The following is a 25,098-nucleotide window of genomic DNA, read 5'->3' on the forward strand; positions in this document are numbered from 1 at the left end:
AGAACTTGAAGAAGCCTTGCATGGATTTTTGTGAGCATTGCGTGTACGGTAAAGCACATCGGGTTCAGTTCAAATCAAGCAAACACAAAAGCAGAGGAATTTTATACTATGTGCATACAGATGTTTGGGGTCTGGCTTCAGTCGCTTCCAAGGGAGGTTCCAAATATTTTGTCACTTTTGTGGATGACCATTCTATGTATGTTTGGATTTACTTTCTGAAACACAAGAATGAGGTATTTGACACGTTTAAGAAGTGGAAAGCAATGGTTGAGAACAAAACAAACAAGAAATTGAAGACACTTCGATCTGATAATGGTACAGAGTATACAGAAGGTGCCTTCAAGAAATTTTGTGATCATGAAGGAATTGCTAGACATTGGACGGTCAGAAAAACACCACATCAAAATGGAGTTGCAGAAAGGCTGAATCGTACATTGCGAGAGAGATCAATGTGTATGCGATCATATGTTGGTTTGGGCAGAGAATGGTGGGCAGAGTCGATTGCTACAGCTTGCTACATTATCAATCGGTCTCCTCATGCGTCTCTAGATGGAAATATACCCTATAGGGTATGGTTAGGGGAACATGCAAATTATGAGAAACTCATAATCTTCGAGTGTACAGCCTATTATCATGTTAGTAAGGGAAAGCTTGAAGCAAGAGCCAAGAAGGCAATATTCTTGGGATATGTATCAGGTGTGAAAGGCTATCATCTTTGGTGTTTGGAAGATTCCAAGTTTATAATCAGTAGGGATGTTACTTTTGATGAGAACTCCAATGTAGCTTCTTCAAAAGCTACGGTCCCATGTGATGACATTGAGACGGTCAAGTCTCAAGTAGTTGATAAGAACCTAAAAGCCAACAAGGTTCTAGTCTTGTTCACGAGGAAGATCATGGTGGTATTCACGATGATATTGAACATGAGACGGTTCAACAAGAAAACGTACACGAACCAGAGGAATAAGAGCTCGAGGACAATTCGGTCCCTACTAGGCCGAGGCAAGCATATAAGAAAGTTCAAAAGTTGGGGTCTGATCTGTTGGAATAGTGTCTAAGCCCGTAACTATATTTGGTATGTACTTGACCCGGTTGTGCATGGTCCTTTTGGGTTGCCTTCTCCAAAGCAACTTGACAAGGTAATTTAAGGGGAAAGAGAGAGTATTATGATTTATTAATATATTATAAGAGTAATATATTAAAGGAGAAATCATATTTATTTAATTAGTATTGGTCATGAATTAATTAAGAATTAATTTAATGGTCAAAAGAGATTAGTTGAATAAAGGGGTCTAAACTGTCAAATGTATGATAGTTGAGTTTTTGGTTAAGGAAACCTAATGGGCTTAAGGGGGAACGAAATTATGATGGGTAACCATCATAATTTTGTCCAAGGGCCTTATTCCAGAAGGTTCCATGGGCTGCTTGGTGGCTAAGCTGTCCATTAGGGTTTAGATTGAAACCCTAGTAACCTGTAAGTATAAATATGACCCCTAGGGCTTTGAATTCGGCTACCACTTGATTCTAAGAGTACCCTAGGCCGATTTCTAGCCTCTTTCTCCCTCTCTCGTATTGCCTTCTTGCTTGTAGGGTTTGTGAACCATTAGAGGAGTTGCATGTGTGACTCTAGGCTCAAAAGAAGAAAAAAGAGAAGATCTAAGCCAACTCTTGAAGAGGTAAACATCTAGATCTGATTCTATATGTTAGTTTTGTTGTCAATATGCTATATTAGGGTTTATAAGTCTTGGAATCAAAGCATGTTCAATAGTGAAACCTAGATCCAAGCATTAGGGTTTTGTATGAGCACATAGGAATGTTTCTTATGCATAAAACCCATCAGTGGTATCAGAGCCTTGAATGGTTTCAGTTGAATGTGATGCTTAACTGCTTTATTTGCTGAAAATCGATTTTTTGGTCCCTGTCCGACTCAACTCGGCGAGTCAGTATCTGGACTCCACGAGTTGACCCCTACTCGGCGAGTCCAGGTCTGACTCAACGAGTCAGTTCGTCAGAATTAGGGATTTTCGGGTTTTGGCTGCTGTTTTGACTTGGACTTGATGCTTAATTTGTTTTATAAAGTTAAAATCCGAATTTTATCTTAATTAAGTGTTTATCCTTGCCAAAATAATAGATAATTTCAAATCCTTTTAATATTAGTTGTTTATGTGATAAATATGGATTATTTAAAATTATTTGGTAATTATCTAATGACTAAAATTAAGATTAGGTCAAATATAGATAATTTTGAAATTAATTGATTAATTTGAATTATTTGTTATTTGATCCCTTATGTTTTGAAAAGTTCAATACTTGCCCTTAAGTTTTGAAATTAGAATTTATGATTAAAAGTTTAATTTTGAGTAATTTAAATTTCAAACCCTTAGAATTTTACAAGTTTAAAATTCAACCTTATACTATTATATATTATTACAAGTTTAGTTTATATATATATATATATATATATATATATATATATATATATATATATATATATATATATATATATATATAACTTAAAATGCTAGTCTTACCGTTAGTAGGCCTCATTCACCAAGCCGGTCTATAAGGTGGGTATAAGGTTGCTGCCTATAAAATGGCGCTTAATGGGTGTACACTCACACCTACCGCTTGCTTGACTGGTGGAGGGTCGTTAGCCGAACGGGTAGGATAGGGCAACCCTCTCCTCATTAAAAGTATAATGTTAATTATAAAGTAACTACATGTTTACAAATTCCCATTCCTAGTTACTTTAGGGTAAAATATGAAAATGATGTTAATCCATGGAATTACACTTCGTACCCTTGTCAAACGTTGATGGAGCGCGTGTGGTTAACTGGCACATCAATTTGGGGATGACATTAGTAGCAAAGGGTGACTCAATGTTTGTCATAGATCAATGGAGCGTGTGTGGTTTACCGGCACATTGATTAGGTGATAAAGACATTAAGTGCACCACGTTCATTCGCATGGTTATTCAAAAATTTGTTTGCGATCCTCGGCATCCCAGTCGCAAATTTGAAATGCATATCGAGATTTAAACATGCCATTGAAAAGTTCAATGAATCTCAAAGATCTAGGAGTTTTCAATACATTTAAAACCTAAATTGCTTTTTCGTTTTTCATGGTGAGAATTAGTGAATCGTCATTCACTTACCTTCAAATTATTTACTTTTAGAGTACGGCATCCCTTTCTAAGTTGTAAATAATGTTGTTGGATCCTAGCCCTAATTTCTCATTTGGGTGTTTAATTAGGGATTCATTTCTAATCAAACTTTGTTCCTTTCTTTTTCAGATGTCTGCAAACAACAACAACAACGCTTCTGGGTCATTCTCGTTGATGAACTTGTGTCAGAAAGTGACATTTGATGGTTCAAACTTCAACGAGTGGATGAGGTATATTCGCATGATCACACGCTACGAGGACAAGGAATATGTCCTCGATGAAAAGCTTGAGAAGATCATCCCAGATGTTGCTACTCCCGAGGAATTGGCCGCCTTTGAGGCCCACGAGCGTGATGCCACGAAAGTACACTGCATCATGCTGGCCACCATGAACCTCGAACTCCAAAAGTCCTATGAGGACATGTATCCATATGAAATGCATCAGGATTTGTTGGACAGGTATCACCAGAGCGCGAGGCAAGAGCACTATGAGATCATTACTAACATGATCACCGCTAAGATGGGGAGTGGAGAATCCCTAACCTCTCACTTGCAGAAAATGCAGAGGTATGTTGATCGTCTTCTCAAACTTAATGTTAAGTTTGACGAGGATTTGGCTATCGACATAATCCTCCACTCCTTGCCCTCCTGCTACAATCAGTTTAGGATGACCTACCATATGAACAAAGAGGAGGTATCCTTGAGCAAGCTCCAAGGACTCTTGAGGACTGCTGAGAGCAACCTCAAAGACAAATCCGTTGCACCGTCCCCTGCTGTGGCCGCTCCTGTGATGGCAATAGGTCAAGGAAAGGGTAAAAAGAGGAAGGCTCCATGTAAGAGCCACCATAAGGGGAAACCCCGTGATGGTTCGTCCTCAAGTGGGACCAAAGCTGGCCCTGCTAAACCCTCTTCCGATCCAAAAGAAGCAAAGTGCTTCTATTGCCACCAAAAGGGCCACTGGAAGCGAAGTTGCCCACAATATCTGCAGGACATAAGAGATCGGAAGATCAAGCCTACATTTGCAGGTATGTATTCTATTAAATCTAATAACTCATCATTTGCTACTTCATGGGTTCTTGATACAGGGTGTGGTTACCACATTTGTTCTGATATGCAGGGCCTAAAAAGAAGTAGGGAGATGGAACATGGGAAGATGAACCTGATTATGGGAAACAGAAGATCGTCACCTGTGACCAAAGTCGGTGTTTATTCTTTAGTGTTGAGTAATGGGTTAGGAATAGATTTAGAAAACTGCTGTTATTCGCCAGATATGGAAAGAAACATTATTTCTTTTCACGGGTTGTTTAGACAAGGTTTCAGATATTCTTTTGATAATAGTAATGGTTCTATTAACGTTTATTTGAATGGTGTCTTTTATTTCAATGCATTACCTTGTAATGGGATTTATGAATCTGTGATGATTGTTGATAATTTTGGAAACAATGTTTTGAATATTGATTCGTCTACTAGTTTAGACAAAGCATGCTTGTGGCATTGTCGCCTTGGCCATGTCAACAAGAAACGCATAGCCCAACTCCAAAAGGATGGAGTGTTGGAGTCATTCGACCTTAGGGACAATGACACGTGTGAGTCTTGTTTACTTGGGAAGATGACCAAGTCACCCTTTACTGGCTCTTGTGAAAGGGGTGAGGGTTTATTGGATCTCATACACACCGATGTATGTGGGCCCTTTAGATCCACCACAAGGGATGCTTGCCGCTTCTACGTGACTTTTACTGATGATTATAGCAGATATGGATATATCTACTTGATCAAGCAAAAGTCGGAAACCTTTGAAAAGTTCAAAGAGTTTAAGAATGAAGTGGAGAATCAGTTGGGCAGGAAAATCAAGATGCTTCGGTCAGACCGAGGAGGAGAGTACCTAAGTCTTGAGTTTCACGACTATCTAAAAGAATGTGGAATCGTTTCGCAATTGACGCCTCTGAGGACGCCACAATTGAATGGTGTGGCTGAGAGACGTAATCGGACCTTGTTGGACATGGTTCGTTCTATGATGAGTCGGACTTCGTTACCAATAGATTTCTGGGGGTATGCTTTAGAGACTGCCGCCCACATACTTAACTTAGTTCCCACCAAGAAGGTTTCCAAGACTCCTCACGAGATGTGGACAGGGAAGGCTCCCTCGTTGGCACATATCAAGGTTTGGGGTTGCGAGGCTTTCGTAAGACGAGAGACTCACGACAAACTAGAACCTCGTAGTGAGAAGTGTTATTTCATCGGCTATCCGCAGAAGTCTTTTGGCTACCTTTTCTATTGACCGAGTGATAATGTTGTCTTCGTTGCTAGAAGAGGAGTGTTCCGAGAAAGGGAATTGATAGGCCAAGAAGATAGTTGGAGGCAAATTGAACTTGAAGAAATTCAAGATCAAAGCGATGAAGGAGCCTCTGACACTGGCACTCAACTTGAGGAGGAAACTCCTGTTGAACCTGTTGACGAGTCCTTACCTCTTCGATGTTCCACTAGGGCTAGTGTTCCACCCCAGTTTTATGGTTTTCATATTACTACTGAAGGGGATACATTTATTAGTGATAGTACACTAGTAAATTTGAATGAACCTAGCAGCTATAAGGAAGCCATGGCAGGACCGAAGTCTGCAAAATGGAAAGAGGTTATGGACAGCGAGATTCAGTCCATGTACGACAACCAATTTTGGAATTTGGTTGATAATGTACCGGGTCGTAAGACAGTCGGGTGCAAGTGGATCTTCAAGAAGAAGACGGACATGGATGGGAAAGTGCATACTTATAAAGCGCGATTGGTTGCGAAGGGCTTTACTCAAACTCCCGGAGTTGACTATGATGAGACCTTCTCACCGGTTGCGAAGATAAAGTCTATTAGGGTGATGCTCGCCATAGCTACGTTTCATGATTATGAAATATGGCAGATGGACGTGAAAACCGCTTTCCTTAATGGAAAGTTGGCTGAGGATGTCTACATGAATCAGCCAGAGGGTTTTGTCGATGCGAAGCATCCAAATAGAGTATGCAAGCTTGAGAAATCCATTTATGGATTGAAACAAGCATCTCGCAGATGGAATCTTTGTTTTGACAAGAAGGTTAAAGAGTTTGGCTTTCTGCGAAGCGAAGATGAATCTTGTGTGTATGTCAAAGCCAGTGGGAGTATAGTAAGCTTCCTCGTATTGTATGTCGACGACATACTACTCATAGGAAACGATATCCCAACCTTGCAGGAGGTAAAGTCCTGGCTTGGGAAATGTTTCGCTATGAAGGACCTCGGAGAGGCTGCTTATATTCTGGGAATAAGAATAGTAAGAAACACGGAAAAGAGACTGATAGGACTCAGTCAGGATACATACTTGGAAAAGGTACTAAAGCGTTTTAGTATGGAAAATTCCAAGAAAGGAAAGTTGCCAATCCAAAGCAATACCAAGCTGAGTAAGACTCAGAGCCCGAGTACAGAGATAGAGATAGCTGATATGAGCCGAGTACCTTACGCTTCCGCAGTAGGCTCTAACATGTACGCTATGACCTTCACTCGCCCTGATGTGGCCTTCGCTTTGAGAATGGTCAGCAGATATCAAGGGAATCCTGGTAGAGCTCATTGGATTGCAGTTAAGAATATTCTTAAGTACCTTCGGAGGACCAAGGAATGGTTTCTAGTCCTCAGTGGGAGTGATGACTTAAGGATACAAGGGTACAGTGACGCTAGTTTTAAGACGGATCGGGATAACTTCCGATCGCAGTCAGGCTGGGTCTTTACCCTAAATGGAGGAGCAGTGACTTGAAAAGTTCCAAGCAAGAGACCGTAGCTGATTCAACGTGCGAATCAGAGTATATTGCGGCAAGCGAAGCGTCAAAGGAGGCTATATGGTTGAAGAACTTCATTGGAGACCTTGGAGTTGTGCCATCCATAAAGGAGCCAATGGAAATTTTCTGTGATAATGAAGGAGCGGTTGCCTTGACCAAGGAACCGAGAGATCATGGTAGATCTCAACATATTGATAGAAAATACCATTTCATCAGACATCGAGTAGAAGAGGGACTCCTCGTTGTGAAGAGGATATCATCAGAAGAGAACCCAGCAGATCCCCTTACGAAGGGACTGAGTAGGGTCAAACACTTGCAGCACGCTAGGAGCATTGGGCTGAAGGATGATATAAGTTTGGATTATATAGGAAATGTGTAATAAATAGTTTGTACTTGACATTCGATGAATAAATAAATTGTGTTATTTATGAGTAAAGCTACTATCTTATGTTGGTTATTTATCTATTGTTTCCATTTTTCATGTTTTGACTTCCTGAATAATATGATTATTCAAAAAGTCCACAGTCGGTCATATTTTGGAAGTAGATATGAATGAAGACTGTCATGAATTGGTTGTAGATTGTCTAAAAGGTCTTAGACATAGCAAAGGTTTGCTACAAAGTTCATGAGTGCTTATGAATATGAGTTGAGCATTGGATTAAACCCGAGTTTGCTGTATCAGTTGGTGGTGTTTTATCTTAAGTGATCGCAAAGCGATAACATCATATAGTCTTAAAACTTAGAGATATGGTTGTTGTTTGCTGGTTGATTATACATTGATAATGTGTAAACGCATCAGTAACTTGATGTTATAAAACATATTATTGTGTGTGATCCATTAGTAGATAATAGATTCATATGAGTCAAAGTTGATCTGTTCCTTTTATTCTATGAGAATAAAAGTGATATATTGGCCACTTGATGATTTGGTTTGACTTATGTGCCGGGCCCGGTCAGAATGAAGTTGATGTGTTCAACTAAATTCTATGTCAAATAAATCAGAAATCAAGGAACGTTTGTTAGACAATAAGCCTTGTCAGCATGATATCCAGAACAAAGGATTATACGATCCCTTATCTAAAGGACAAGTTGATCAGAGTTGACAGCGAAGTATAAGAGCTACGATTGCTAATCGGATTCTGAAGTCATATGTGAGATATAGTTACTAGACTTATCCAAGTGGGAGACTGTTGGAATAGTGTCTAAGCCCGTAACTATATTTGGTATGTACTTGACCCGGTTGTGCATGGTCCTTTTGGGTTGCCTTCTCCAAAGCAACTTGACAAGGTAATTTAAGGGGAAAGAGAGAGTATTATGATTTATTAATATATTATAAGAGTAATATATTAAAGGAGAAATCATATTTATTTAATTAGTATTGGTCATGAATTAATTAAGAATTAATTTAATGGTCAAAAGAGATTAATTGAATAAAGGGGTCTAAACTGTCAAATGTATGATAGTTGAATTTTTGGTTAAGGAAACCTAATGGGCTTAAGGGGGAACGAAATTATGATGGGTAACCATCATAATTTTGTCCAAGGGCCTTATTCCAGAAGGTTCCATGGGCTGCTTGGTGGCTAAGCTGTCCATTAGGGTTTAGATTGAAACCCTAGTAACCTGTAAGTATAAATATGACCCCTAGGGCTTTGAATTCGGCTACCACTTGATTCTAAGAGTATCCTAGGCCAATTTCTAGCCTCTCTCTCCCTCTCTCATATTGCCTTCTTGCTTGTGGGGTTTGTGAACCATTAGAGGAGTTGCATTTGTGACTCTAGGCTCAAAAGAAGAAGAAAGAGAAGATCTAAGCCAACTCTTGAAGAGGTAAACATCTAGATCTGATTCTATATGTTAATTTTGTTGTCAATATGCTATATTAGGGTTTGTAAGTCTTGGAATCAAATCATGTTCAATAGTGAAACCTAGATCCAAGCATTAGGGTTTTGTATGAGCACATAGGAATGTTTCTTATGCATAAAACCCATCAGAACCCTTGAAGCACTACGGACATGCAAGTTTGGTTGAGTATGCACTCTCGATGGAGGAAGATGAGTCAGTCTCCTTCAAGGAAGCTATTCAGAATGGCAATAATAAGAGTTGGTTGGCTGCTATGGAAGAAGAGATGGAGTCTCTTCGAAAGAACCAAACGTGGGAGGTGGTCCCATTACCCATAGGAAAGAAAGCTATTGGTTGTAAGTGGGTGTACAAGAAAAAGGAGGATTCTTCTAAACTCGGTGGTACAAGGTACAAGGCAAGATTAGTAGCAAAGGGGTTTGCACAAAGAGAGGGAGTAGACTACAATGATATATTTTCTGTGGTAGTGAAACACACTTCCATCCGAGTATTGTTGAGTATTGTTGCTCATGGTGATTTGGAGCTGGAACAACTCGATGTAAAAACCGCTTTCTTGCATGGAGAATTAGATGAGGAAATCTATATGCATCAACCTGATGGATTCAAGGTTGCTGATAAGGAAAGTCAGGTATGTCACTTGAGGAAATCACTATACGGATTGAAGCAATCTCCTCGACAGTGGTACTAGTGGTTTGACTCTTTCATGCTGAAGCATGGGTTCTCCAGAAGTCTGTATGATTGTTGTGTTTACATGCGGAAGCTTCATGGAGGTGATTATATTTATCTTCTTTTGTATGTGGATGACATGCTTATTGCTTCAAAGAGCAAGGTGGAGATAGACAGGCTGAAATCTCAACTTGGTAAAGATTTTGAGATGAAGGACATGGGAATTGCCAAGAAAATATTGGGTATGGAGATTAAAAAAGAGAGGACGAAACATCGATTGTTCTTGAGCCAAAAAGGCTACATTGAGCGGGTCATTGCGAGGTTCGGGATGCAAGATGTCAAGTCAGTGGTGACTCCATTGGCCCCACATTTTAAGCTCTCTAGTAGACAATCTCCTTCTACGGCAGAAGATAAGACGTACATGGGGCGTGTGCCTTATGCCAGTGCAGTCGGCAGTCTGATGTATGCCATGGTGTGTACACATCCAGATATTTCAAAGGTGGTCAGTGTGGTCAGCAGGTTCATGGCGAACCCAGGGAAGGCACATTGGGAAGCTGTGAAATGGGTCTTGAGATATTTTGTAACATCCCAAAATATGACCCAAAAATTTTTGTCTAATAATTAATAAAAACATCATGTCAATATCATAAGATAAAACTCATACGTCAATATCTCAAAACCATAGCAAAGTATCACGAGAAAACTGTATCAAGACTGTATCAATTCACATCTATGAAAAGCTAAAACAACTCCCAGGACAAACTTAAGCGGTGGTGTGTGTGATGCCATCAACCCAAGCTCTTCCCTTTACTTGCGGAAGTACCTGAAACCAAAACTGAAACTGTAAGCACAAAGCTTAATGAGCTCCCCCAAACTACCACATACCATACAATAACATATAACATGTATTGGGCCTTGCCCACTACATTGGACCAAAGTCCGGAAACTGCATCGGATCGAAGTCCGAAACTAACCAAGGCCTTGCCCTCTGCATCGGACTGAAGTCCGGGACTAACTGCATCGGACCAAAGTCCAGAACTAACTGGGACCTTGTCCCCTGCATCGGATCGAATTCCGGAACTAACTGTATCGGACCAAAGTCCAGAAACTAACTGGGCATAACATAGCATAGCATAAACATGTCAACTAGCATGAACACATAAACTGCATACTGCATCAGGACGTAGCCCGGAACACATAACACATAAACCCTGTCTAAACCACGAAGGCATCAAACATTCTAACTACTGCATCGAACCGAGGTCCGAAAACTACTACTAATTAAACGGGTCGGCATTGTGGCCCTAGACCCGTTCCTACTGGAAGGAAACTCACCTCGTAACGCTGACTGTCGAGATGCTAAATCTGAAACTGTTTGACAGCTGCTCCGGAACTCCTCGGCTACAGTTTCCATAAACACTAAGTCAAATACTGATAACTAATCTTAGGGTAAAATGACTATTTTAGCCCCTGGTCAAAGTCAACTTCCTGGTTGACCGGACTCACCGAGTTGGCTCGCCAACTCTCCGAGTCCCTTCCATCTGTTCTAGTTTTATACCTGTTCTACTCGTCGAGCTTAGTGAAGACTCGATGCGTTCTTCTTTGATGCACACCTACTAAGTCCAAGTTCATTCGACTCGCCGAGTTGCTCATCCAACTCGCCGAGTCCACGGCTATCTTCATAGGACTCGCCGAGTCCATCGTTCTACTCGCCGAGTTCATTTAGTCCTTTTTCCATACATACTTGATTTAAGCCATGCAGCGGCTCCAAACCACAGATCTAGGCTTCTAGGTCATGCTTATCATGTAAAGTTGCAAACTTTACGTGCATGCATAGCTTTAGGGGCTTCAAATGTCCAAACTAATCCCTTAATGGGGTTCTAAGCTCAAGAGGGACCTTAATCATGAATATGACTGAAACTTAACACTTCTAGAAGGTAATGAGAGTCCAGATCTGAAGTATAACCCAACCATAAGGTTCCTCTACAAAGGATTTGGGGTTTTAAGGCTTAAAAGCAACAATTTAGGGACAAACAAGATCTAATAGATCAATAATCAAGATGGAAGCCTTATTACCAGAATGGATGGCCACAAACGAATGTATTCTGGATCTAAGTCCCCCTCCTTGACCTCTTCAACCTCTCCCTTCTTCCACTTGCTCCAATGTGCACCAAAAGTCCCTTCACAAGGCAACAATCACTCAAACTTAACAATGGAGGCTAGGGTTTCGATAAGGAATGCTCTAAGGGTGATGGAGGCTGAGATGGGGGCTATAAGGACGTTTAAATATGTTGCAAACCCTAAGGATTAGGGTTTCCTCCTGGCTGGCCTACTCGCCGAGTCCAGGAGTGGACTCGCCGAGTAGATCACTTAAAGCCCGCATCCAACTCGACATCTACTCGGCGAGTTAGGGCTACAACTCGCCGAGTAGCTCTTCCAAAAGAAACATTTAATCAAAATGAATATGTACCAGGAACGGGGTGTTACATATTTGAGAGGAACCACTGATATTGGTTTATGCTTTGGTGGAAATACATGTCGAATTATTGGATTTGTGGATTCAGATCATGCTGGTGATCTGGATAGATGTCGATCTACTACTGGTTATGTGTTCAAAATACATGGTGCTCCAGTTAGTTGGCGATCGATGCTACAAGCAACAGTAGCGCTTTCTACTACAGAAGCTGAGTATATGGCTATAACAAAAGGTGTAAAGGAAGCACTGTGGTTGTGGGGTTTTTTAGATGATTTGGGGTTTGAGCAAGATTGTGTAGACTTGTGGTGTGATAGTCAAAGTGCAATTCACTTAGTTAAGAATCAAGTTTATCATGCTCGTACCAAACATATAAATGTTAGATATCATTTTGTGCGGGATGTCATAGAAGATGGTGATATTTCTCTTATGAAGGTGCACACTGATGAGAACCCAACAAACATGTTAACCAAGGCGGTACCAGGTGGCAAGTTTAAGCATTGCTTGAACTTGCTTAATATTAATCAGTGTTGATTGCCCTTGAGGGCAATGACATTGCGGGGCAGTGTCAGGGTGAATTGGAGTTTTCACCCGGTGAAATGAACTATGGTGGCTTGATCCCAGATGTGGGTATGTAGGCAACCATGGTCAAATGGTGCAGCCAGATTAAGTTCTACATATCAAGGTGTGCAATTTCTTTTTTGGTGTATCGTCCAAAATTTGAGGTCTATCAAATGTTGTTCGAGGTGGAGAATTGTAAGTGGTCAGCCCAAAGATCTTAGCTTAAGTTGACTTGGGTCAACTCAATTGTTTTGGGTTAAATGACCCAGTTAATAGCCCGATGTTTGTAGGCCCATGTATGTTTGCTTATATGCTGATTTCAACTGTAAAGAGAGATGCACGTAAGTTTTGTAACAGAGGAACAGAAGGTGAGGTAAATTGCTTCTTAACCTAATACAAAAGTTTTCTCTCTTCGTGTGGATGTAAGCAAGTTATTGCTGAACCACATTAAATCTATTGTTCTTCATTCTCTATTTACTTTCTTTTATCTTGGTTATTGTCATTGCTTGTTCTCGGGTCTAAGGGCAAAACGGGAATACAAACAGAAAAGCTAATTGCTGTCAAGGTGGTATTATTTTTCTGCATTGTATAGATGAAGTAACATTAATGATAAAAAATAAAGTTAAGAGGGGTACAACAAGCTATAAAGAGTTGTGCAGAAAGAAACCACTTCAAAGATCAATTGGGTGATGCATTGGTAAGTCTTTAGTTGTGACAACTTCTCAACCTTTTCATCACATTTTGGTCGTCATAAATGACTAATGTTTAATAATAATAATAATAATAATAATAATAATAATAATAATAATAATACACACACAACCATGTTTGCAAGCAGAATTTTAAATATTTGATTCATTCATCATGTGAAATTTTTACCTAAACCTCAACTTGTTTGACATTTGAATGGTGGTAACTCTTTATAACCAGTACCGGTTGCATGAGCAATAAGTTTATCAATTCTGTAAAATCAGAGTATGCATAAAGAGAGAGATGGAAGAATCCAATTTTTCATTAACATGCGTAAGGAGGATTTACAATCTGAATATATACATTGCCTGTATAAGGAAACTATACATTTACATTTCAGTCCCTAAACTATACAATTCTAACACTCCCTGTCAAGCTGGAGCATATATATCATAGGCACCAAGCTTGTTATATATATAGTCAACTCGGGGTCCTCTTAGGGGCTTTGTAAACCCATCTGCAAGTTGCTCATTCGAATTAACGAACTCTGTCACGATTAGACCATCAAGTAGTTTTTCTCTAACAAAATGACAGTCAGTTTCAATATGTTTTGTCCTCTCATGGAACACTAGGTTGGAAGCAATATGAAGAGTTACTTGGTTGTCACATATAAGCATCATTTGAGAAACCTGGCAAAATCTTAGTTCCTCGAGAAGTCGTTTGACCAATATAAGTTTACATGTTGCATTTGCCATAGCTCGATACTCTGCTTCTGCACTAGACCTTACTACCAAATTTTGTTTCTTACTTTTCCAAGATACTAAATTACCCCCAAAGAGAACACAATAGCCAGATGTTGATCTTCAACTAAAAGGACAACCATCATAATCAGAATCAGTGTAGGAAGATACTTCTGTGCTCCCTTTGTTCTCATACAAAAGACCTTTCCCTAGAGCTCCTTTGATGTATTTTAGGATCCGCAGAGCGGCTTCCCAATGAGTGTCACATGGAGCATTTAGAAACTGACTAACTATACTTATCGCAAAGGAAATGTCCGGACGAATTACTGTGAGATAGTTAAGACGACCTACCAGTCTTCGATATTTCCCTTGATCTGCCAACAACTCCCCCTGACCTGGTAGGAGTTTGACATAAGGATCCATTGGAGATTCAACTAGTTTGCAGTCCGATAGATGAGCTTCCTCTAGAATATCTAGAGCATACTTTCTTTGGGATATTGAAATCCCATCCTTGGACTTTGCAACCTCTATACCAAAGAAGTATCTTAGATTTCCCATATCTTTGGTCTGAAAGTGCTTGAACAAGTGATCTTTTAACTCATGTATTCCCTTGTGATCATTCCCTGTGATAACTATGTCATCAACAAATACTATCAAGTAGATACATTGTGTCCCAGAAATACTATAGAAAACCGAATGATCTGCCCTACTTTGCCTCACTCGAATTCTTTTACCACAACACTAAATCTCCCGAACAAGGCTCTTGGAGATTGTTTTAAGCCATAAAAAGATTTTCGTAATCTGCAGACTAAACCGAACTCCTCCTAACCAACAACCCCAGGAGGTTGCTCCATGTAAACTTCTTCTTGCAGATCCCCATGGAGAAGATCATTTTTAATGTCTAGTTGGTATAGAGGCCAGTCACCCATTGCAGCCATGGATAGAAGAATACGAATGCTAGTCATTTTAGCAACTGGAGAGAAAGTATCAATATAGTCCATACCAAATATTTGAGTATATCCTTTGGCTACCAACCGAGCTTTAAGACGCTCGAGTTTACCATCTAGACCTACTTTAGGAGTGAATATCCAACGACAACCAACAGGTGATTTTCCAGGAGGTAACAAAACTAACTCCCATGTCCCATTATTATGTAAGACGGACATTTCATCAATCATTGCTTGGCGCCACCCTGAATGAAGTAAAGCCTTGTTTACTGTCTGTGGAATATGTACCGACGCAAGGCTGGAAACACATGCTGCAAAAGCTAAGGATAAACGGTCATAGTGAACATAATTATGGATAGCATACTTGGGATTTGTAGTTGACCGTTTACCTTTCCGCTGAGCAATGGGCAAATCATCATCACACATAACCGGAGCTGGTGGACTAACCGGCGAAGACGATGATTCAAAGGTTCCTGTATTTGGTGGATTTGTCTCTCTATCAGTATTAGAAGAAGGTGGTATAGGAGGCCAAGGACGACAATTATAGGTTTTCAACGTTGGGGGATCGTCAACTGGACTTGAAGTATGATCAGTTGATGGAATAGATGGAATATGGAAAACAGGAATCAGGAGGACATGTTGAACACTAGATTTATCATACGGATCAGTAAAATAAAAAGTTGATGATCAAAAAATGTTACATCTGCAGCCATGAAATATTAGTTAAGGATAGGAGAGTAACATTTGTAACCCTTTTGTAATCGGGAGTAGCCAAGAAAGACACACTTGACCGCTTTAGAGGCTAACTTATTGTGACATCCCCAAAATCTCGGCCAGAAAAGACCGATTTTCATTTATGCTTTTAAAATAATTTCAGAGTAAATCCTTTTGATTTGAAAGAGTTGCGGAATTTGTTCCCAAAAACAAAACATGATAAAACAATGTTTACCAAAGCATTTCATAAAAGAAATGTATTTTTTCATTATATAATCAAAACTCGAGGTGTCATGTTCCGATACAGACCAATAAGCATAAACGATAACATTACAAGTCATTCAACAAATATATACATATACAGACTTGTAAACAAAACAACTTGATGGTTCATCCATCTTACGCCCTTGCGCCACTTCCTGTAATACAAATAAAACTGAGTGGGTCAGGCTTGGGAGCCTGGTGAGCATATAGGGTTTTCAACCCACAATAAATAATTAAATTAATTATTATCAACCAACAATAACCCAGTTACCCATTCCCGTTATTCTCACTTTATGTCCCTAAAATAACTAACACAAGGGACCTAATCTAAGAATATTTTCATCGGGGTGACAACACATGCTGCTGGGGTTCCTCAGCAATATAAGTCAAATAAGGCAACCATGAGGGGGATGGAATACAGCGAATGAACACCCAAGTTCATTACCACCTACAGGTTATGAGCCTGCTAGCGTTCCACTAGACTGTCTAGAAAAGTCCGTGGTCGTCATCTAAATTCCGCTAGATGACTGGATCAAAACAACAACGAGGCCTCTCATCTGTTTATTACACACCAACTATCTACCCATGTTCTACCCAAAATATTAGTAGATAAAAACATACATTTTTATACATATTTTCAAAACCTGTATAGCATGCTTGATCAATACATTTTCCATATAACAGATGAGGCACACACACACATAACACGTATTTCATATAGAAATAATCAGATCTGTAAGATAGAAGAAAGTGAATATACATTCACACACATAACAACAAAGTATACACATAACACGTATCTCGTATAAAAAACTTCATAATTATACGTTAGGAGAAAGTAACAACGCACTCACACGTATAAACAACAATATACTTAATACACTCAAACCATACTTGTATTATTATTGCGTTTATGAAATGTAGTATACACTCACATGATCAGAAGATGATCGGACAACACTACGACTTGCAAAAGTAGTAATCCTCAGCAGATCTGGAAGATCTCTACAAAAATCGAACTTCTCGCGGGCAGAGCTTCGGCTCGGAAACCGCACTTCTCGGGATCTTCAGGATCTCAGGACTTGCTTCGGGATTCGGGAATATTATCGGGGCTTCGGGATATTTCTGGCACGCAAATCGAGGTAAAACAGGAGAGAGAATGGAGAAAAATAGCAAAGAAACTCGACAGCCTCGCATCCTATTTATAGGAGGCTGATGCCTCGCAGTACGCGGGCCGTACGCAGTACGCAGGGTGTACTGGTCCGAAATCGTCACTGCATGCGTCATCCGAAGTCCTCGAGTGCGAGTGTTGACATCTTCGCTGTACGCGGGGCGTACTCCGGATGAGTCCGGTGACTCGCCTTCGGATAAGGCCGGATTTTCCCATTAAAATTAAATACAAATTATTTAATAAACTTCGGAAATTCATATCTTCTTCATACGAACTCCGTTTTCGACGTTCTTTATATCCACGCGAAGGTGAGACTACACTCTACAACTTTTGTTTAGACTCCGTTGGCTAATTTTGACTTTATTTTTATTATTTATTTTTAATAGGTCGGGACAGAAAATTTCGTTATAAATTCATAACTTCTTCGTTTGACGTCCGTTCTCGCCTAACTTTTTATTGCTTTGATACTAACAATGAGATCTTCGATTCTCGTTTAGATCACTAAGGCTAAATATCGCTATAACGTAAATTTCACTTTTTACGTTAATCAACGTTGCTGGTTCTGTCGCGAAACTTCGACAGGTCATAACTTCTTCGTTATAACTCGGATTTCGGCATTCTTTATATCTTCGGAAACCTTGTTTCAACTACTACAACATTATCTAAAGATATCAAGTTTATTTTACACTTAAATTTGATGCTTATTTTATTCTTAATTAATCAAACCACATAATTAAGCAATTAAGCACAAAACACATAATACTCAAATAATACACTTCTATTATTTCAAAACGGGTTACAAAGGTTAACCTAGACTATCACATTGCTAAAAATGGAAAGCCCAGAAACACAGGTGTTTCACTTATCTCGACTTGGATCAAGACAATGAACAAAACAAACTTATCCAATTGGATGCAAAGGGAGATAATAGGGCGGTTGTGTTGGAAATAAAATAGAAAAAGGGGTTTGCTTTTGTAAGATAGAAGAGGGCATACGATTAATTAGATAACAAGATGTCATAACTGCATCAGCCCAAAATTTAAGTGGGAGTTTGGCATGTAATAATAAGGTGCGTGTTGTTTCAATAAGATGACGATTTTTTCTCTCAGCAATACCATTCTGTTGTGGGGTTCGAGGGCATGATGATTCATGTAACATGCCATGAGAAGACATAAACTCCTGAAATTGTGTGGAGAAATACTCAAGTGCATTATCACTCCTGAGGACACGAATGGTTGCACCAAATTCGGTTTTTATTTCAGCACAAAATTCGGTGAATATTGCAAACAATTCAGAATGACTTTTCATTAAAAATAACCAAGTTGAGCACGAATAATCATCAATAAATGTAACAAAATATTGAAATCCCAATGTGGAACAGACTCTATTGGGACCCCACACATCAGTGTGTACAAGAGAAAAAGGGGAATCGACACGATTATTAACTATGACAACCCTATATTTTTCCAAAGCAATGTAACACTCAAAAGTCAAATACAACGAAACTATTTGGAATCAACGAAATTAACCTCAAAAATAAAGTGTTTAAAAAATATAAATTTGGGATGCATCAAATGTTAGATATAGTGCCAAAGTGTCCAAAAACATAAAGAACGTTCAAAATCGGGCTATAATGAAGAAATTATGATCGCTCAAATATTCATGACACACCCGGTAAAACATTATTTAACGTAAAAAGTAAAAATTTCAATAAAATACATTTTTAGCCTTAAGTATCTAAACAAAAGTCGTAGAGTTCGTTAAACCGTAAACGCACATAAAAGATCACCCAAATTGGACCTCGTATGAAGAAATTACGAATTTTCTAAGTTTTGTAACAGTAGTAGAGGGCTAAAAACTTGAATTAAAAATCGAACGATATTTAGCTAACGCAACCTAAACGAGAGTTGAAGGTCTCCATAACAGGAGTAAGATGATAAAAAGACAAACGAAAATAGACATCGGATAAAGAAGTTATGAATTTTTAACGGACTTTAGCAGTCCCGGCCTATTATAAACATAACTTTAAAAATAAATTCAAAACTAGCCGACGGAGTCTAAATGAAAGTTGTAGAGCATAGTCTCACATTCGCATGGATACAAAGAACGCAAAAAACGGAGCTCGTACGCGAATGTTATGGAATTTAGAAGATTGAAGCAGGAATTACGCCCAGCGTACTCATGTGCAGTGTTGAGTCCCATCGATTGCAGGCTCTACGCCTAGCTAGAATCGAGTCTTAAGCCATGACGCAAAGTTACGCCCAGCATAACCGAAGTACGCCCAACGTAACGCGTACGCCCAGCGTACTCCGGTAGTACGCCCAGCGTTACTACGTTTTCAACCCTATAAATAGAGGGCATGAGCTCCGGGTTTTGGCACACCTTTCTCAAACCATCTCTCACTTTCACACACTTACAAGCTCCAGAGGCCATCCCGACGCCTTCGATTTCATACCCAAGCCCCCGACGAAGGTTCTACGCTACCGAGATCCCCGAAAAGCTCAAAGACGCAGCTTTCCATAGTTGAAGTTCTGCTCGACTCTAGTCTCACTCTCTTCAAACCGAACAAGTGAGTTCATACCCCTACTTTTCAAGTCTTTTCATGTTTTAGGGGGGATACAAGTACAATACAAGAAAACGTATCATTTTATATATACGTAAATACAACTTCTATCGTATTCTTATTCGATATCAACATTTTACTTTACGTATTAAGTAGTATTTCACCGAGTTACTTTCACCAAATGGAACACACTTTTTAAAACAAAAACTATAATGGGTATAGTTTGTGAGTTGTTCATACATTCTTACGTAAACATCTTGAAGAACGAAATACTTTTATCTGAAGGGAAATAACGACTTTCTTATCGTAAATCTATTTATACTAAGTATTGTGAGATACTCAACTTCAACATACTCTCAAGTATGCATTTCAAGTCCTGTATTATAAACCATAATCTCTTGGAGGGAGAGCGTGATACTTGTGTATAGATCTATACGGGATTGACAACCCCGCACCTAAACTGTTAGCTACAGTTAGACCGGCAAGTCTGGGGTGACAAATGTCATAACACTACAACACCTGAAGAATGTTGTTACAGGCAGTCTATGTCAATAGCATGGTTATAAGACTCACACAAAAGTATAAAAACAAGTCTGATTTACGAAACTCATGAATGCATTTAGTATTTACATTATTTTGAGTACAAAATTCATCTTTATCATTTAAAGCACGAAAGATACTAACACTCTCCCACTATGGGAACTTTTCAAACTATATGTGGAAAATATTGGATTTTCTGGAAACTACATTGATCTATTTTCTTCCAAAAAGACATACTTTTTTAGTACAAAAACACTTATGAACTCACCAACTTTATTGTTGATACTTTTTCGAAACCACTTGTATTTCTCAGGGAATCAGTAATACAGGTAACTACCAGCTTTTGAAGAAGGAACGCCAAGGCATTTATTATCAAACATTTTGAATCATCATATTGTAATATTCTTTTGGAAATATGTATAATGCAACAATGAACGTTTTTATTATATATATGATGGTTGTATTACTTTCTTTACGATATTTAATTGTTATGGTACTACGTGAAGTCATCCACCCTCGAATGTTTCCGCCATTCTGGTTTGGGGGTGTGACATTGACACGTTTAGAAAAAACACCACAAGTATGCTTTTCTAACTGACATGACTCACACTTTAATGACTCCAATGAAGCTAACTCGGAACAATTCTCTTTAACTTGGATAGGGAAGGGTGGACATATAGGTGATGTAGATACTGTGGTGACATGGCAGTAACTGCAATAGAAGGACGAGATCCACCCAAATAATAGTGACCTTGTGACTCATTCCCTTCGCCAATCATCCGTCCCGTGCTCAGGTCCTATATAAAAATAGAATCAGGGGTGAAGGTTATTGAGCATGAATGCTTTTTAGTGGCTCGACTGACAGATACAAGATTAAAAGGACTTTTGGGAACATATAACATCGAATCTAATGACAATGAAGAAATAGGTTGGGCAGAACCAACTCCGTTGACTGATGTCTTATTACCATCAGCAACCATAATAGGTGGCAAAGAATCGGAACAAGTGAGTTTAGAGAAAAGATGTTTATTACCATAGAGATGGTCAGTAGCACCTGAATCAACAATCCACGGGCCCATTGACTTGCCTTGAGTGACAAAAGTTGAGTGAGTAACAGAGGAACCAATGACTGTAAGGGTGGACTGTTGGGCTGCCTTATATCTCTGAAAAGCTTCATAATCAGATGTTGACATATTGACAGTCTGAGTTGGTGCAATTGCATGAATGGATCCAGATGTAGACTGATTCGGTTGAGTTGGTGGGGCAACAGGTCGGCCATGTTTCTTCCAAGACTTATCCTCAATGTGACCAAGCCTTCCGCAAAACTGACAGGTGGGGCGTTTATTATTGCCCACAGCTAAGAGAGATGGAGCAGAATTTGTACTCAAATTTGCAAGGAAAGCAGAAGGAGTGGAAGTTGGTCCCTGGGTTGTGTTGTTAGTACCCGTCATGTTTAGTAATCTTCAAAAAGTATCCTTCATGGTAGGAATAGTAGAACCCGTAAGAATTTGATGCCTAGAAATTCAGATTCTGGCCCACAGCTAAGAGAGATGGAGCAGAAATTGTACTCAAATTTGCAAGGAAAGCAGAAGGAGTGGAAGTTGGTCCCTGGGTTGTGTTGTTAGTACCCGTCATGTTTAGTAATCTTCAAAAAGTATCCTTCATGGTAGGAATAGTAGAACTCGTAAGAATTTGATGCCTAGAAGATTCAGATTCTGACTTGAGGCCAGAAAGAGCAGAAATCATAAAGAACTTCTCCTGTTGGGCAGTTTGTGTAGCCTGTGAGTCGACAAATGGCATAAGTGATGGGTTTTAGTCATAAGAACATCCTATGTGCTCATACAAACCCTATTGCTTGGATCTAGGTTTCTCTATTGTACATGCAATTTATCCAAGACTATAAACCCTAATTCTAGCATGTGATAATCAATATTAACATAATAATGGGTTTAAGATATTACCTTAATTGTTATGTAGCAATAACAATCACTATTCCTTCTTGTAATGACTTTAGAAAGCTTAGAGTCACAAATGTCACTCCTCTAATGGTTCACAAACACCAAGAGCAAGAGGATGAAGAGGAGAAGAGAAGGAGGCTGCCCAAAACCATCCAAAACCCTAGAAGGAAGCTTGTCCACGTTTTTGGGGCATAAGGGTTCTATATATAGTGAGGCTATTAGGGTTATCTAACAAGGAAACCCTAATTTGGATGCTTAAGCCCTAAGCAACCCATGGACTCCTTTAATTAAAGGCCTTGGACGATTTCTAATGGGGTTCCCTATATAATTCGTCCAACCTTATAATATAAGGCAATCCATAGCCCAATGGTAATTATCTTATAATTACAATTCCAATCCCTTAAGTTTAATTAATCTTTTTTAACCACAAAATTAATTATCAATTAATTCTTGACTAATATTAATTAAATAATATGATTTCTCCTTTAATATATTACTCCCATAATATATTAATAAATCATATTTAATCCTTTCTCTCCATAATTCATCCTATCAAGTTGCTTTAGTGAAGCCAACCCAAAAGGACCATGCACCATCGGGTCAGTACATACCAAAATAGTTATGGAATTAGACACTAATCCAACAATAAGTGCCTGAAATTCTTGCATGAGGACACGAACATGTCCCAGATAAGACCCCATACTTCCTTCTTGCTTCAGATTTTGAATATTATTAACAATTGTGTACAACCTTTGTATATCATGTTGGATTAGTGTCTAAGTCCATAACTATTTTGGTATGTACTTGACCCGATTATGAGCATGGTCCTTTTGGGTTGCCTTCACCATAGCAATATGTAGGATGATTTAAGGAGAGAAAGGTTTAAATATGATTTATTATTAAAGGAGAAATCATATTGTTTAATTAATATTAGTCAATAATTAATTAAGAATTAATTTTGTGACTAAAAGAGATTAATTAAAATATAGGGAACTGGACTGCAATTATTGGATAATTGAGTTATTGGGCTAAGGAATGCTAAAGGAATAAGGGGTGAACGAAATTATGATGGAAGCCCATCATATTTTCATCCATAGCCTTGTCCAAAAGGTTCCATGGGCTGCTTAGAGTTTAAGCTGTCCATTAGGGTTTTGACTGAAACCCTAGCAGCCCACACAAGTATATAAAGGACCCCTTAGGCCCCAAAAACGTGGACAATTGATTCTCTAGGGTTTCCAGCCGTTTTTGGTGCCTCCTTTTCTTCTCCTCTTCATCCAAGTTGCATATGGTGTTTGTGACTCCATTAGAGGTACTACACTTGTGGTACTTGCTTTCAAGAGCTAAGGAAATTCAAGGAACTAGTTGTTATTGCTATATAACAACAAAAGGTATGTATTCTAGCTTTATATATGAATTTCGAAAATTATAGTAGCATGCCAGGTTTCTTTTTGTGTTCATAAAGCTGTATAACTAATAGTGAAAACATAGATCCAATACTAGGGTTGCATGCACACATAGGATTGTTTGTATTAAATCCAACAGTGGTATCAGAGCCATTGGTTTTTGTTTTCAATTAGCTTTTATCAAATTTGTGAACTTGACATATTAGGGTTTATGGCTAATAAACCCTAAAGGCTAGGTAATTTTCACAATTAGGGTTGCAAAACCCTAGATGGCGATTTTTGCTAGGGTTTCCCAAATCCTTTCCTTAGCCTCCAAGATTTTGAAATCTAGGGTTATCCAACCCTTGGATTTCGAAATTACCTCCTTCCCCAAGGTTAGATCCTAAATTTTAGGGATTTGGATAATCCCATATCTTGTAATTATCTTTTAATTGTTAAATATGGTAATTAAAGATCTTGAATTATCCCATCCTTTATTTTCGAGATTTAGAGAGGGATTCAAGGGATTAGGATATCTTAGATGTATAATTGGTAATTATCCTCATGATCTAGATAATCCCTTGTGATTTAATAATTTAAATTAATTGTTTAATTTATGGTAATTATGAAATCAAGAGTTTTAATATTTAAAATTTTAATTTAAATGTCTTAAATTCGAAAATTTTAAGTGAGATTAAAACCTAATTGTTTTGAAGAGTTTCAAAACTTGCCATCAAGTTTTGGAATTTAAATTGTTGATTAAAAGTTAATTTTGAAAGTCTAAATTCCAAAACCCTGATTTTGAAAAGGTCAAATTAAACCCTTATGGTTTTATTAAATTAATTAAGTGTATAATTAAAAGAGATTTAATAAATCCATAATGATTTTGGTTAGTTAAAAGTATAATTTAAACCACCTAGTATTTTAAAAGTGTAAAATACACCCTTATACTATATATAACATTAAAAGTTTAATATTATATATGTATAACTAAAAGGTCAGTCTTACCGTTAGTAGGCCTCATTCACGAAACTAGTCTATAAAGGGTGTTTAAGGAAATTGCCTATAAAATGGCGATTGAATGGGTATCCACTCTTACCCACCGCACTCTTGACTAGTGGAGGGTCGTTAGCCGAACGGGTAGGATAGGATAGAAACCTTCCATTATAAGTATAATGAAGTACAAAGTAACTAAATGCTTTTTCAAATTCCCAAATCATAGTTACTTTAGGCAAAATGTGAAATTGTATGCTAACCCATGGAATTACACTTCGTACCCTTGTCAAATGTTAGTGGAGCGTGTGTGGTTAACCGGTACACTAATTTGGGGATGACATTGGTGGCAAAGGATGGCTCGATGCTTATCATAGATCAATGGAGCGTGCGTGGCTAACCGGCACATTGATTAGGTGATAGTAGCATTGGGTACACCACGTGATTCGTATGGTTATTTACACCTTGTTTGTGATCCTCGGCATCCCAGTCACGAATAGTAGGGCATAATCGAGATTAAACATGCCATTGAAGAGTTCAATGAGTCTCAAAAGATCTAGGAGTTTCAATTCATTTAAAACTTAAACTTCTTTTTCGTTTTTCATGGTGGAAATTGGTAAATCGTCATTTACCTA

General features: G+C 38.6%; 1 long non-coding RNA gene across 1 annotated transcript; it reads left to right on the forward strand.

Annotated features, from left to right (window-relative positions):
• The first annotated feature begins 3,745 nt into the window (after positions 1-3,745).
• Positions 3,746-4,518, forward strand: LOC145046189 (uncharacterized). Its single transcript, XR_013681977.1, has 2 exons — positions 3,746-4,184; positions 4,277-4,518. It is a non-coding gene; the product is annotated as an uncharacterized LOC145046189 (long non-coding RNA).
• The last annotated feature ends 20,580 nt before the right edge of the window (positions 4,519-25,098 follow it).

Source organism: Lactuca saligna, chromosome 5, assembly GCF_052625555.1.
Source record: "Lactuca saligna cultivar CGN05327 chromosome 5, ASM5262555v1, whole genome shotgun sequence".
Taxonomy (NCBI): domain Eukaryota; kingdom Viridiplantae; phylum Streptophyta; class Magnoliopsida; order Asterales; family Asteraceae; genus Lactuca; species Lactuca saligna.